Source organism: Lactuca virosa, chromosome 7 (assembly GCF_052849685.1).
Source record: "Lactuca virosa cultivar CGN04683 chromosome 7, Lactuca_virosa_CGN04683_v6, whole genome shotgun sequence".
NCBI lineage: Eukaryota > Viridiplantae > Streptophyta > Magnoliopsida > Asterales > Asteraceae > Lactuca > Lactuca virosa.
Window position 1 is genome coordinate 222374748 of NC_136432.1, and position 16772 is coordinate 222391519.

Consider the following 16772-nt stretch of genomic DNA (forward strand, 5'->3'; position numbering starts at 1 on the left):
ACATATACGATTATTGAAAATAAATATCTTTAACTTATACTATTAGTATATGAAATTATAACAATTTAACAATAAATTCCTAATAGTTATCACTTACCACATTATTTTTAGTTATATAAAGTAAGAAAAGAACAAGTACTCATGTTGTATCTAGCAGTGTGTTTTCTCTTTCCTTTTTAAAACCCTAGGTATTAAAGAGAAAAGAAATTTCAAGTTATCTCCATATTTTTGAAATGCTTTCCTTCGACAATAAAGAGGCAAGAAATGTTGAAATTGGTCAATCCACAAAAGCAAATCAACGTCCATGAGGCAAGGTAAAGCCAGAGATGTAAAGCATCGCTGCTGTCAAGACAAGAAGGTATAGTCACAATGTAGAGTTGAAGCTAAAATGGTACAGCGGTGGCATTGTTTCATTTTTTCACAGATTTGTCCACTATATTCTTTATTTTCTTGTAATTGTGTTTGATTAGTATCATATCGTTTGATACGTCGCTAATTAGCATGCAAAAAAACAGAGGGGCAAAGTGTGTCATTTGGGGCTGACTGAGGGCCAAAACTCGGTCAGGAGGTTTTGAAGTGAGGACTGAATCATCAGATTTCTTTGGACCGAGTCCCTTCTTTGGACCGAGTCCGAAGATGAACAAGCAAAATCAAACACAGTAACTTCTGATTGAGGACCGAGTCCCTCGTTCTGATTCGGTTAGCACTGATATCAAACAACCCCTTAGTGCATAACTTCTTGGTTATTTTGTTCTTCAAAGAAATTGATCCCAAAGGGTAATTTTGTCCAAAACTAATTCAAAAGAGAGAAATGGAAATTGTTAATAGCTACAGGAAATGGATGGTTACGTATTTTGTTTTGGGTATCTGCTCAAGAAAAGCAAAGCGTTTAAAAAAAAGGATAAAATTCAATTTTTTTTAATAAGTTTTCTTTTAAGTTAAATAAAAATAAAAAAACTGTTTCTCAAAATTTTAATTTTGTTTCCTTTTATTTTCGTTTTTTTTTTCTAGAAGTCCGTAAGTCGTTTTATTATTAGTTAGTTTTTTTTTTAATTATGTTTAGTTGTTAAATTTACTTAGTTTTAGTCTTTTATATATTTATTTTGTTTTTCTAGTTTTGTTTCAAATATAAATAAATAAAATAAAAAAAATATTATTTTCTAAATAGTTTTAATTAATAAATAAATAGTTTTTCAAGTTTTTAATTAATTTCCTTTTGTGTATTTTCGTTAATAGTAGTTTAATTTATTTCAATTAATTTTGTTAAATTTTATCATTTATGTTTATTTTATTTTATTTTATTTCTAAAAAATCCAAAATGAAGTGTGTGCAGGTGTTCCAAGCAAAGTGTTTCAAGTGTATATTTTCTATTTGCTTGATAGAAATATAAGGGAAAAAATGCACTCAAGTATCAAATGGGGTCAATAATTATTCGGGGAACAAATTTAACGTTGTGTCTGATGTTCAAATTATCTATGACATTAGAACTTACTTACCCCCTAAAGCTCCTAACAGTTATATTTTTATTGTGTGATCAAAGTTTCGTGGTTTCAAGCACTAATTTGAAGTTAAAAGAGAGATAGCATTAATGTTTTATCATGTGATGTTTTTAGATAATTTCAAGTGGGTCTTGGTGACGATCTACCTAATGTGTTAATACACATTTGGTTCAAGATTTGTAATTTCATTGCATCATTTTAATGAAACTAACGAGAAAGGTTATGATCATACACTGTGGTGACAGAGTGTCTCAAAGTATTGAAAGAAATGAACCACAAGTTTATGGGGAGCAATTAAGGTTGACAAAAGAAAAAGAACTGAAATTAACAAGCAGGTAGAAATGGTTTTTGAAGTTGAGACCTATGCTTCATCTGATTTGGTCTCTTGTGATGATATCATTGTACCTTTCATGACTTAACGGTGGCATCTGTTGATCCAATTATGTAACTTTTGACTAGATAGTGTCCTTAGAAGCATGTTGTTGTATGTGCCTAAATCTTTCTAAGTCTCTCATCAACGAGACCATCTATTGAGAACATTGAGTCACCCTCTCACGCTGATTGTTTAGCACGGTCTAAACTCTCAAAATGAGATAACCTGGTCTAAATAAAAAAATTTAAAAAGGCTAGGGTGTTTATTATCTTTAAATTAATCATCTTTACCTGACTCCGTCCCTGGAAACATGTTTTCCATATGCATCAAGTCTCATGTTCTGCCGAAACATTGAGCATAACCCAATGGCTTACCCTGATTGCATAGTCATCAGTGTAATAGATACTTGTCAGGTCCTTAAATGAAAAAAGGTTATTCATGTCCTTGACCTCCTAGACTGAGGTATGACATGGTACCATTACGAATTGACGGTGAATCTTTGATTCTAGACTGCAACTAACTCTATGATGCAAGGATTAAACCACTTCTTGCTGATGGGTTATAATTATCAATGATTCACACTGATTTCACATCAGCTTGATTGAGACATCTTGCTTTGATGGGTATATCATGTATTGTGATGTATTACACACACTTATCCACTCTCGCCCTTTATTCTTCTAATAAAACAAGTTAATGATTCAGCGTTTAAAACCATATGCTGATGAGACTTCGCAATTCTGTGTAAATGATCTACTATTGCAACAACACAATAGTGTGATACACTTATCTTATCCTCTAACTTTGTTTGATGTTTTCTTTTTATTTCAGGTGACTTGGTGTCTTCTTAAAAAAAAGGCAGTACCTATTGATGATGTCAAAAAGGGGGAGAAAAGCTTAGTTCTTTTACATTGTTACTTGATCATTTCTGAATAGTAGACACTCTTGAAAGAAGAATGTAATACATCTAAGGGGGGGCTAAATCTAAGTGGGAGCAGAAATCAACATATTACTTCGATTGTATTTATCTATTAGTTCATTCTTTATTAGTATAGTTTTGACATCATCAAATAGGGAGATTGTTGGATCACTCATTTTTATAGATTTGATGATGCAAAATATATACTTAATAGCTATAGTTTATATGCTCACTGTAGACCGTCAGTCTTGTCTAAGTAAGTGTAAATAGTATACCTTAGACAAGTTGACCTGTCAAAGCTAGTTTAGTTAGTTAAATCTGAAGATATGTTGATAGAAGTTCATATGTCGAAGACTAAAGAACATCCCCTGATGACAGGAAGGCCCTAAAGAGTCTATCAGCACTAAAGGCATGAAGATACCATCTACTAAACACTGATCAATGTGTCCAGACATTGATGGTTACACACTGATGACACACTGATCAGATGATACACTGATGATACTAATTGATGGTCATTCACTATCTGAAGCTAAAGCTGATCAGCTTGAACCTAATGTTGATGATTGAAGCTGAAGTTGATCTCTAGACGCTGAAGTTGATGCTTTGATCAGCTTCTGAAGTGTTGGTACTTATATCCAAATCTGGAGAAGATCTGATTTGATACATTCCTTATATACCAGATCAGTTTATGTTTAGATTAGATACAATCCCTTGATTATAGGGATTCACTTGATTAGTTTAGTATATATTAATGTTGAGCGTCGTGTAGAACACGACTTGGTGTCGTAATCGTCTTTGTGACAACCAGTCTTCTTGGTGAAGACAAAAACCTCTTTTCTTTGTGAAAGGAACAATCTGGAGAATCTCTTGTGTTCTTTACTTTTTTCTGTTCTTCATTTGTCCTTGATTGTTCTTTCTTGTTGATACTCGATCTACAAATCTTCAAAGGGTTTGGGACTTTCAGGATCCTTCCCAAGTTCACTGAGTTAGGGCCAATCAAGTATCCTCCATGAAGAACTCTTAAAGCAAGGATCTTCATGTATCATACTAAAGGACTTCTCCTAAGTCTAAAGGTCACAGAGCCTAAGGATATTCAGGTTCTATCTATCCTTTAAAAATAATTTTTCCTACATAATGATTAAGATCTTAACGATTTTAAGATCCCAAGTTGACTGCTAACCGTTTCAGGGTATTCAGGTCTTAAGAGTTCTTACTCTTTAGGATCCTATTACATAAGGATCCTCAGAAGATCTACAACCATAACAAGCCTATAATTCAACCAAGCATATAGAAATATAAAATAGCCATACATAAACGAAGAAGTGATACATCGGTTCCATAAGAAACAAACATTGTTTTATACAAAATCATGCAAAACATTCTTATCTAACAGGCCTAGACCGTAGCCTAGTCATCATCGCCTCAGCTTTTCTTCTCCTCATTCCCCTTTAAATGTTTCCCATCAGGATCCTCACTATTCTTGACAGGTTCGCCCTTTAATTTAGTGAGGGTTACACACCACCCAGCCAAATTCCATGATCCTACACTGGCCACATCTTCAACTAGTTTGATCTTGGCCTCCCAAACAGTCATGATTGTGCTAGCTTTCACTTCGTCGATCACCTCCGCCATCTCTGCATCATGCTTCTCCTCTTTCATTGCATTCTCCTTGCTCATAATTTCCACTAGCCTTAGGAGTTCCTTATTGGTCGCCTTCCAAACTTTTTCTTGTTCTCTTAAAGCCTCTTCGTCCTTCTCAGCCCGGATCCTCAAGTCTATTGAGACACGATCAAAGACCTGGAACAAGAGTTACATTAGAAAGAGTGAAAGGCAAAGTGTAGGAAAAAAAAGCAACACCAACACCTACAGCTTGAGAAAAGGAGACCAGCCTCTGTAGTGCATCCTCGGCTCCAAGATTTTCCAAGTTTAAATTCGTGGCTTTAAGGGTTTTCGTCTTCTGGGATCCCGGAGTCTTCCTAGTCAGATCAATATGGGCCCTTTTTGTGGCAAAGGAGGAGCTAGTTTTCTATTTCTTCACAAATATTTGGACGCTTGACACAGTCGTATCAAGATTAAAAATGGAGAAATGAGCAGTGGCGCATGTTGCTCTGGATCCTACGAAAGCCAAAGAATTCTTGATAATTTCTCAAAAAACTGAAGATAAAAAAGCTCAAGAATCCCTACCGGTGGCTATAGGGATGATAGTGGTTAAGCTTCCTTGATGACTAGAAGGATCGAGCTAGAATGTCCTGACAGCCTCAGACAGAGAAAGGAAGTTCTTGATTCTATCCTCGGTGTCTTCCGCGGAGAGGGGGGGGGGGATTTATTCATCAAACTCTAAAGTTGCAAAATATTAAACAAAATAAAAAGTGTGAATATTGGGATCCTCAATATGAAAATAAGGAACACTACCCTTTTTAACCCAGGATTGAGGTAAAAGATATCCACCAGGAATCGAGTCACGTTTTACAAAAAAAGTATATTCTTTTCCAAGCACCATCTTTATGCTTGGATTTTAGTACAAGAGGTGATCCATCAGATTTAACTTTCAACAAAACGCGAGAGTTTCCAAAGGTAGAAAGGTCGTAAACATAAGCTAATTCATTTAGACCAACGTTGAGACTCATGGACCGATTCAGATTGTCAATCCAATAAAGGATCCTCCATGTTGGCATTGCTTGAATATATGAAATCTTGGTGAGGCCAAAAAATTCAGAAATGATCCCACAAAATGGATATGCAAGGCCTGAGGTAAAAGGATACTCAGGAAAACAAACCCAAACAGAAGAACTAAAATCATGTTGGATCTTAACATTAAAAGGCTTAAAGACTATACTAGCGGGAAAGGTTCCACTCGAACTCTGAATTTCAATACTATCGTCATCGAAGGTACATGTTTCCTCATAGGAAAAGAGCTTCTGATCTACGAAATCATCATCAGGTATAACTATGATGTTTGAACGAGAAGCACCTTTCTTGATCATTTTTAAGAAAAAGAAAACTAAGAAGGAAGAAGGACAAAATGAATAAAAATACTACCTTCGATGAACTTCCGAAAGAAAGGTTAAGAGTAAGATGAAATTGAAAGAGCTCCATATCTTACTTATATAGGAATCAATGAGAGGTAAAAAGGTGATTTGACCCTTCCCAACAGCTACAAATCTACCCGTTGAGGTTCAAATTATCCATCCGTTAGAAATTCTTACTTCAACTTTTACTTAAAAATTATACCTCTAAATATTTAAAACACTAACGGTTGTATTTCGCACGTATAATTTTGGGGGCAATTTTTAGGAACAAGATACTTGACTCATATTCAGGATCCTCAAAATACTTCTGAAGCCTCAGGATCCTTAAACATATTCTGGGATCCGGACTATTATCATTAATAATTCTAACACTTGTAACGACTATATTTTCTTTATTTTTCTCACATGTGCCGAACGAGTCAACACAGGACCCATTCTCAATGGAGAGTCATCTCAACCAGGTAAAAGACCCAGAATACCAAGTCAAATAACGTTCATATGCTGATTCTGGAGGATCCTGAAATTATCGGACTTCTTGTTATTAGCATTAGACTATAAATAGCACTTGTAACTAGCACACTAGGGACTCACTGAGCTCATACACGATACTTGTACTTACATTTACACATTCATCTCTATATTCAACATTTTATCAATAAAATCATCAAGGAAGGTGATCATTATTACCTCCCAAGGTTTTATGTTGGAGATCCTATCAAGGATCAAGGGCTTTCCTTGTAACTCACTTGTGTCACTTTGATTTTCATTTCACACTTGATTAATCATGAACATCAAAGCCTATCATACAATTTGGTTAGATTCTACTTAGTTGATTTTTGACCAAAACAGTACCCTCACAACCTATAATCCAAATCCCTTAATTGACCAAAAGTCAACTATGGTCAAAAAGTCAACCATGGTAAACCTCAGCCAACAGTCACGTCGTGACCACCCATAGGTCAAGTCGTGACTGGAAAAGGACAAAATAGTCACGAACACCACATCTCACGGCGTGACGTGCTATTGTTCACGTTGTGAGATCTACTCTGGCCAGCTTTGAGCATTAAGTTCTTAATCCCTTAAGCAATTCCTTGAGACTTTCTAGAGGGCCTCCCCTACCCTAAGGACCATAAAAATCGAAGATTTACAGTCATGCATGACTTGAACACCAATTAGGTCAATAAAAGGGAGAAAATGAGATCAATACTCATGCTTGAAGTCTAAATCAATACCAAATATCAGATCTTGACTCATACTAAAAGGAAATGCCACAATGAGGATATAAAGTTTCTATCTTTATGGATCCCATGCATGTTACCAAACACATCCATAAAAAGGAAAGCATAAGCCTTATATCTATCATGCATTAGAGATAAAGGTAGAAGCTTTATGACATATAATGGTCCAAAAGCACTGCAAGGTGATGAGGTGGGAGCTAGATTGCCAAAAGGATGCAACCAAAGAGTCTTCTTCTTCTTCTTCAAAGAGCCAACAACCACCCAAAAGAGCACCAAAACCACCATGAAGAACTAGGGTTGGGATTTCTGGGGTTTAGAGAGATGGAGGCTGAGAAATGAACCCTAAAACTGAGCTTAGGGTGCTTAAATACGAAGCAAACCCTAAAAGACCATGGGCTTGGGCTGCAACCCTCCTCCTGTCGTGACCAACTAATTGTCACGTCGTGACTTCATTTGGCCCGTTATGTCGTGACGACCTTATGGTCACGTCGTGACCCATGGCCTTTCCCAAAATCATGCTTTTAACTTCTTAATGCCCCACACTGATACAATCCAGGAAATGGGTGTTACAAACAAGATGAAGATCATACATGTGTTTTGATAAACATGATTAGGATCAAATATGGGTTTGTTCTTGAAATCTAGGCTTAACAACATACACAAGAACTTAAATATAAAATCGGATCTGAAATGGAGGTTGAAGATCGAAGGGCACAAAAACCAAGAACATGAAATTGTTTTTCAATTCCAAATCTAAAAGATTAACACATGAAAATGAATTAATTTCTCATGGAAAGGATTCTGTTCAGGTATGATAGCACCATTTTGATAGTTTGTAAGAAAAACACAGATCTAGTAAGTTGCGGGTTTGCATACAGTTCAAGGACATATGTTTTTAGAGAGAAAGAGAGAGAGAGAGAGAGAGAGAGATAGGACCCTTTGTTTATTAAATAAATATATTTCATTTTTTTAATAAGACAAAACCTCATAAATGGTCTCTATGGTTGTGGAATAACGTAAATGCCCTTCGATTATTTTAAGAAAATAGCAGTTAACGTAGAAAAGATGACAGAGTGACCAATAAGGACCTTTTGTTAAAAGTTTGAAACCACTAGGACCATTTGGGAGTGTAACATCCATAAAATTCATGAAAATTTTAAACTTTTGAAACCATTCACAATCATCATTATTTACAAAATAGTTTTCAAAACATGTTTAATATCAGAGTTTTCCCAAAATCATAAAAAAAACACGAGGAGGTGCACGATCACACCTTTTCCTTCCTGCGATCATCTGAGGTACCTAAAACATAACCCAAAAACACGAGGAGGTGCACGATCACGCCTTTTCCTTCCCACTGGCCTTCATTTTATCCGGGATGCCCTGGGTCTGTTGGCCTTCAACACAAAGCAGGACCGCCTCAACCCAACCACACATACACCGTGTCGATACACATATATATAACAGACAAGCATATAAATAAACAGCCAATAACAAACAGACAGATCTTACCGATCACTAAGCATAGCATCAACCTATCTACCACGATACAGATCTAACAGATCACTACAGTACACAATCATACGATAAACCAAGATAACAATCCAAAGGGCCAACCTTGGTGCCTTCGACCTGTAAGTATAGTGAGGAAAACTCACCTCGCAAACTGAACCGCACTGATAAGGCCTGACTCCAAATATTAGCTCTCACACCGATACCTATTTCCACCAAATGACCAATTCCATCAAAAACCAAAAATACCCAAAATGCCCCAAGGTCTCACTTGGTCAAACTTGGTCAAAGTCAGCTGGTCAAACCCACGAAGTCAACTGAGTCAACCTAATCGAGTCAACCCACCAAGCTGACCCAGTGCGAGTACGTGGGGCGTACTCCGGAGGTACGCTTAGCGTACTCCAAGCCTTGCATTCACCACCATCGGGGTGGTTGACTGAGTACGCGGGGCGTATTTCCTCTTACGCAGGGCGTACCCTCGCACCACCCAAAATCCCCATTAAGTGCTTAATCCAACAAGTCCAAACGTCCAATTTCAGATCCAAGACTAAAAAGGTGTTCCAAACCATAAAGTTTCTAACTTTATGGTTTCGCATGCCTTATCAAGTCCCAAAACCAAGATCCTAGTTTATCTTAACCACTTAAGACCTCTATAACTTGCATTCATGCACCAAATGAGCCAAGATAGCATTTTTATGACTTAATGCACCTCATTTCTTCAGAAAGGACAGATCCTTTGGACTTAGAGTAGATCATACTTATTAAGGCCAAGAAAAGGGACTAAAAACACATAAATTCCTCATGGAAAGATCTTAAAGAAATACAACACAAGATCAAAGCTTTATACCTTCTAGAGCTTCTCAAGAAGGTAAGAATCCCAGATCCACAAGTTGCTCCCACACCAAGGCTTCACCAAGAATCTTCTTATTCCTTCAATACACCAAGAACACACACTTGAGCTCCAAAACATACACTCAAAGGTTAGGGTTTGCAAAAACATCTCAAAGGAGGTGGAGGCTGAAAAGGTGGGGAGAAATGAGCCATAATGGTGCTTAACTACCCCTCAAACCCTAAAAATTAGGGTTTCCTCCTGACATTAGTACGCCCCACATACATAAGTTTACGCCCAACATACACACATGTACGCTTGGCGTACTTCCCCTGCCCAAATTACGAAATTACCACAAGGGCTTCAAAGCATAATTCTTGGACTTAGGGACCAATTTGACATAAAATAGAACTATAGGGATGAATTCAGAAGTACCTGAACTTCGGGATGTTACAATTCTCCCCCACTTGAACTAGACTTCGTCCGTGAAGTCTGCAGTGAACAAATTCGGATAATGCTCCTGCATCTCAACCTCTATCTCCCAGGTCCACTCGGAGCCCCTCCGGTGCTGCCACCGTACCTTTACCAAATGTACTTCCTTGTTACGCAATATAGTCACCTTCCTTTCCAAGATACCCACCGACCTCTCAACATTGTTCAGGCACTCATCGACCTAAATATCATCCAAGGAAACCACTGCCTCCTCATCCAATATGCATTTTCGCAGCTACGAAACATGGAAAGTGTTGTGTATCTGACTGAGCTCCTCAGGAAGATCTAATCTGTAAGCAACCTTGATAACCCTGACAATCACCCGAAAAGGCCCAATATACTGGTTGCCCAACTTCCCCCTCTTCCTAAAGCGTATCACACCTTTCCAAGGTGAGACCTTCAGTAATACCATGTCGTCGACCTGAAAATCCAACTCGAATCGGCGTCGGTCGGCATAGCTCTTTTGCCGACTCTGAGCGGTCTGCAGTCTCTAACTGATCTACTGAATCATCTCTATGGTCTGAAGGACCACTTCGGTCGGCCCCATAACCCTGCAACCAACCTCGCCACAACAAACCGGGGTACGACATCTCCGCCCATACAAGAGCTCGAAGGGCGGAGTACCAATGCTACAGTGATAACTGTTGTTGTAGGAAAACTCTGCAAGAAGTAGGTAGGAGTCCCAGCTCCCACCAAAATCGATAACACATGCCCGCAACATATCCTCAAGGGTCTGTATCATCAGATCACTCTGGCTGTCGGTCTGCGGATGATAAGCAGTGTTGAAGTATAACCTCGTGCCCAGTTCCTCATGGAACTTCTGCCAAAAACGGGAGGTGAACCGCACATTACGGTCTGAAACAATGGAGACCGGAACCCCGTGGCGAGCAACGATCTTGTGAACATACACATCGGCTAACTTCTCGGCCGAAGAACTCTCCCGAATCGCCAGAAAGTGGGCACTCTTGGTCAATCGATCCACGATGACCCAGATAGCATCAAAACCCTTTGTCATCTTCAGCAACTTGGTGATAAAATCCATCAAAATCTGCTCCCATTTCCACATGGGAACTTCCAAAGGCTGCAGCTTGTCATGCGGCCTCTGATGCTCAGCCTTGACCATCCTGCAGGTCATGCATCTATCCACATACCAGGCTATCTCTCTCTCTTCATACACGATCACCAGTAGCTCAGTCTCAAATCCCGGTACATCTTGGTGGCCCCCAGATGAATAGAAAATCGAGACTTACGAGCCTCCTCTAACACAATCTGTCTGACCCCACCAGACATCGGAACCCAGACCCGACCACATTAGGTCAACTACCTACGACTATTTGAAACAAATCTGAAAATATCACCCTTGATCCTCTCTTTCTTCTAATTCTCTTTCCGAACACCCTCGGCCTGAGCCTCTTTGATCAATCCCAAAAGTGGGGAATCCACCGATACCCTCATACACGACACCTTATCTGAAGACCCAGACGACTTGCTGCTCAAAGCGTCTGCCACTACATTTGCTTTACGCGGATGGTAAAGGACCTCGCAGTCATAATCCTTGACTGCGTCCAGCCACCTGCACTACCTCATCTTCACGTTCGGCTGATCCATAATATACCTCAGACTCTTGTGATCTGTGTAGATAGTATAACGGACCCCGTAAGGATAGTATCTCCAAATCTTGAGGAAAAAACCACTTCCCCCAACTCTAGATCATAGGTAGGATACCGCGTGTCGTGCGGCTTCGGCTGCCGCAAAGCATAAGCAATCATCCGTCCTCTCTGCATGAGGACTGCCCTCAGACCGGTGATGGAAGCATCACAGAATACCATAGAATCCTCAAATCCCTCCGGGAGGGTCAAAATCGGGGCCTCACATAGCCTCTGCCGAAGGGTCTCAAATGTCGACTGCTGCTCAGGGCCCCATCGGAAATCCACCCCTTCCTCGTCTGACGAGTGAGGGGTACCGCAATCTTGGAGAAATCCTGAATAAATCTCCGATAGTACCCTACCAAACCCAAGAAACTCCTGATATCCAAGGGGGATTTTGGAACCTCCCACTGTATCACAACCTTGATCATGGCCAGATCAACCAAAATCATTTCCTGGTTAACGAGGTGCCCAAGGAACTAGACCTCTCGTAACCAGAAATCGCACTTCGAGAATTTTGTATATAGTCGTTCTTGTCTCAAAACCCCCCAGAAGCTCGCGAAGATGCTCCTCATGCTGCTCTCTGGTCTTGGAATACACCAAGATATCATCGATAAACACAATAATGGAACGATCGAGCATTGACCTTCATACCCGATTCATAAAATCCATAAACATCGCAGGCACATTAGTGAGCCCAAATGGAATCACCACGAACTCATAATGCCCATAACGAGTCTGAAACGCGGTCTTATCCACATCATCCTCCCTCACTCTAACCTGATGACACCTAGACCTCAGATCTATCTTGGAGAACCAAGATGCACCCCACAACTGATCGAATAGGTCTTCAATCCGCAGGAGGGGATAACGGTTCTTCACCGTTAACTTGTTCAACACCCGATAATCAATGCACATCCGATGTGAACCATCCTTCTTCTTGACAAATAGTATCGGTGCTCCCCACGGAGAACCGATCGGTCTGATGAACTGCTTGCCTAGCAGTTCCTGCAAATGAGATGAAAACTCCTGCATCTCAAGCGGTGCCAAACAGTACGACGCCTTAGCAATCGGAGCCGCACCTGGCACAAGGTCAATCCTGAACTCGACCTGCCTTTCTGGAGGCACCTTAGGCAACTCCTCCGGGAATACATCTGCGAACTCCCTGACAACCGAAACCTCTGAAACTGAAATCTGGTCCCCAATACGCGTATCCACCACATAAGCTAAGTAACCCGCACACCCATGTTGAATATACTGACAAGCCATGGCTGCTGAACAAAACCATGAACCCATCCTGTTGCCCTCTCCATAGATAACCAGTTCTCCCCCACTTAGGGTTCGAACTACCACTCGCTGACCCTCACAATCAATCATAGCACTAAACCGGCTCAACCAATCCATGCCCACAATCACACAAACATCCCCCATGGGAATAGGGCTCAAATTGATCAGGTAAGGCACCCCGAAGATCTCCAATACACAACCCTGATAAACGGATGACGCAGAAACCCTGTGTTCGTTGGAGATAGAAACCCGCAACTTGATGGATTTTGAGCATTCTAACACTCCTATGGTGTACATGAAACCCTAGATGCTTTGGATCTATGTTTTGTCTATTATACATTCATACATTCAATATTCCAAATCATCATCCTAACTAGCATACAATGGAGTATAAACAACATGAAATACAAGTTAGATGACATACCTTTTAGTGTAGTTGAAACCTTGGACCTTTAAGAACTTAGTGCCCCAAGTATTGCACCTCAAATGGAATCACACAACACCACCAACAAATGGAGGAACTTGAGAAGATGTCACTTGCACTCATAAAATCGGCTTTCCCTCTTGTGTTTCCACTAGTGCCTACTTAGTGCCATTTAAGTCCTAATTTCATGAGCTAGAGGGGTCTTATATAGTGTGGCAAAATAGGGTTACACCATGTAAATCCTAATGACTTTCCATATCCCTCATGCTCCATGGTTTAAAACCTCCATGGAGTATCCATGGGTTACCACATGGGTTTAGCCCAACATGAAGAACTATGGATCATAAGCCCACTTTATAAGAATGAATGATTTACCAAATCAACCCCTTATATTTAATTTGTCTCTTTTGATCACAAAATTAATTCCAAATTAATTCTTGATCAATACTAATTAAATAATATGATTTCGTATTAATATATTAGAACTTATAATATATTAATAAACCATAAATAACCTTTTCTCAATTATCCATCCTTCAGATTGTTCCGGTGCCATGCAACCCAAATGGACCATGTTACTTCTCGGGTCAAGTACATACCAATAATAGTTATGGGCTTAGACACCTAATCCAACAGTCTCCCACTTGGATAAATCTAATAACTATTATTGCAAGCATGACTCCAACCCGACTAGCAATCGTAGCTCTTAAAAACCGTTGTCGAGCTCTGACCTAGTCAATGACGCGTCCATTAGATAAGGGATCATATATTCCTCCATTCTAGATATCATATGGACTGAGACATGGATTATAATCATTCTCTCTGTCCATCTGTTGTTTCCCGATTTCCGATTTATGACGACCGACTAATTGAACAAATCAAATTAGTCCAGGCCTGATGGCATCACTAAATCATCAAGGGGCCCACAAATATCGCTTTTATCCACATGGGATAAAAGGAACGTATAAACTTTCACCCAAATGCTCGCTTGTACTTACTCATCAAATTACACACAAGAATATGTTTTATAACACCCAAGTTACTGGTACGTTTACATATGTCAATGTGCAACCGACTCGCAACTACAACTCACATGTCTCCGTTTCAAGAATATAAGATATTATCGTCTCATGATCACTCGTGATAAAATCCATGAAGTGATTCAAATGAGCGTGGGTTGAATCCAATACTCGAATCTTATTCCAGGAGTACTCATGAACACTGCAGCCACTTTGTCCTAGACAAACTACAGACCCATTCATGATAGTCTTGCCTCAATAACTACTTCCAAAGTATGATCGGCTGTGGATGGTTTAAATAACCTAGTTATTCGGGAAGTCAAAACATGCAAAGTGAAACAAAAGAATAATACTAATCCTATATGGCCCCAAAAATTTTGCGCCATATTGATTACTCATCATTCATTGTATAATGTTTCGAATAATCAACTTAATACTTGAATTAAAACCATAGTTATGCCATGCTCCAAGCATACACACTATGTTTGTCTAAACAATAGTTATGCCATGCACCAAGTATGCATACTATATTTGTCTATGGTCCTTACTTTGTGAAATAGATCAATTAAAAAACATTTCAATGATGCTCATTTCAAAATTCCAAATCCTTATTGCAAGTGTCAGAATTCCAAATTCTTGTCACTGCTAGACAGTGTTAGATTCTAAACTATCATACAATGATTCTTTTATAATGTCTTGGTGCCAAAATTCACAGAGACTTGACCAATGATATTACAAAATATTCCTTTGGAGATTGTTACAAGACAATTCCATGGAAATTAAGTCTCAAATTCAAAGTACATTCCTTTGAACATCCTTCTTGCATAAAAGTTTTTTAACTTTCTCATCTATTCTTCAACTCCTAATGTGGAAACATTCCATATTTTCCATATGACAACTCATTATTAATAGACTCCTGACTATTCATAATAATGTCAATATGGTCCTTCCATTACTATACTTCCAACTGTCCTTAAGCAACCAATCTTTGGCGAACCTTAGATTGTCCTTAACAGTTGTTTAACCACTTTAGTCATATCCGTTTCTATTCCTTTTCCCTTCTAAATGCCCTAGGCATTCAGAAAATTAAAACACGAGAATATTATAGCATATGCAATCGATCCTATACGCGAAGCATATGGGATACGATTCATAATGTCTAACATAAAGACATGATACTTGATCAGTCTTTAGCTATAATATTTCTATTTGCCATGTTCTCAAAATTTTGATTATGAAAAGGGATGCCGTAATCATAATCAAATTTTGAGAACGCAATTAACATTTCCATATATAAAATTTCCTTATGTTGAACCATTCCAACATAACATTCATATATATTTGACTAAATTTGATTAAAATCTCACAATCTAAGCTTTTAGATTTGAAATGAAGTATAAATTCTTCTCCCTTAATTATAGCAAAACAACTTTTCAAACCCTGCAACTTTGCGAATTGAAACCTTTGTTTTTCTATAATTAACATTGCTAACTTGCAACACTTACCATAATAATTATGCTCCCACTAGCATAAAATTATTATTAACATAACACTTATGCTCCCACTAGCTTTGACATGTATTCAGAAATCAGTTGGACTTCTAGAAAATCAATACTTATTGACTTTCATTACCAAAGTTCAGATTTCTGATACGAGATGCTTCGACAAGCCTTTATCTAGGCTTCTCAAAATCATACACCTTTCCTTAGATAGCTCACATGCGTGTCTTAACAATTTTAGAACTTATAGCCATAAGTCTGAAATGTTTAGACCTTTGCCATTTCTCACAATTTGAATTATGAAAAGGGATGTCGTAATCATTATTGAATTTGAGAATGCAAATATCACAATTTCTATCTCCTTAAAATCTACTTAGTGAAAGCGTTTCCTCACAATCATTTTCATGAATCGGAGAGAAACCTTATGACACTTAGATTTTATGGTGTATGTGTTCCTATCCATGTGAATTTGTCATGACCATAATCACAAGACATGGTTAGTGACAAATCCAAACTCATATGGACTGAACTTGTTCAATCTTAATTTCTCGCCACTTGGCAGCACAAAGGCCTACCATTGCTTCCAGGTTTTATGAAACCAATTGAGAACTCTCAGAACTCACATGCATAGTCAACTTTAACTGGAATGGGCAAAAAACAAGAATATGTCAACACGATAGGTTACAAATCTCAAGTCGTGTGCTAGTGTTTAACAATAGGTTTATTCTTGATTAGTTCTTGAAACTTGTCAAGATCTTTAAGACTCCCACTGACCTCTTGACATATATTATTCACTTTGTCAAGGAAAATTACTTGACAAACCAATATTCAAGAGTTAGTGCGGATTCTAATCAAGACAAACACTTCACACAATTGGCCTTAGTTGGTCTTTGTTTTATCCAAAACATCACAACTTACCAATTTCGAATGTACAAGAGTAGAAAACTTTTACCTACATTTGATAAGTGTTTTAAACCTTTCTTAAGATGATGTCACTCAGCGT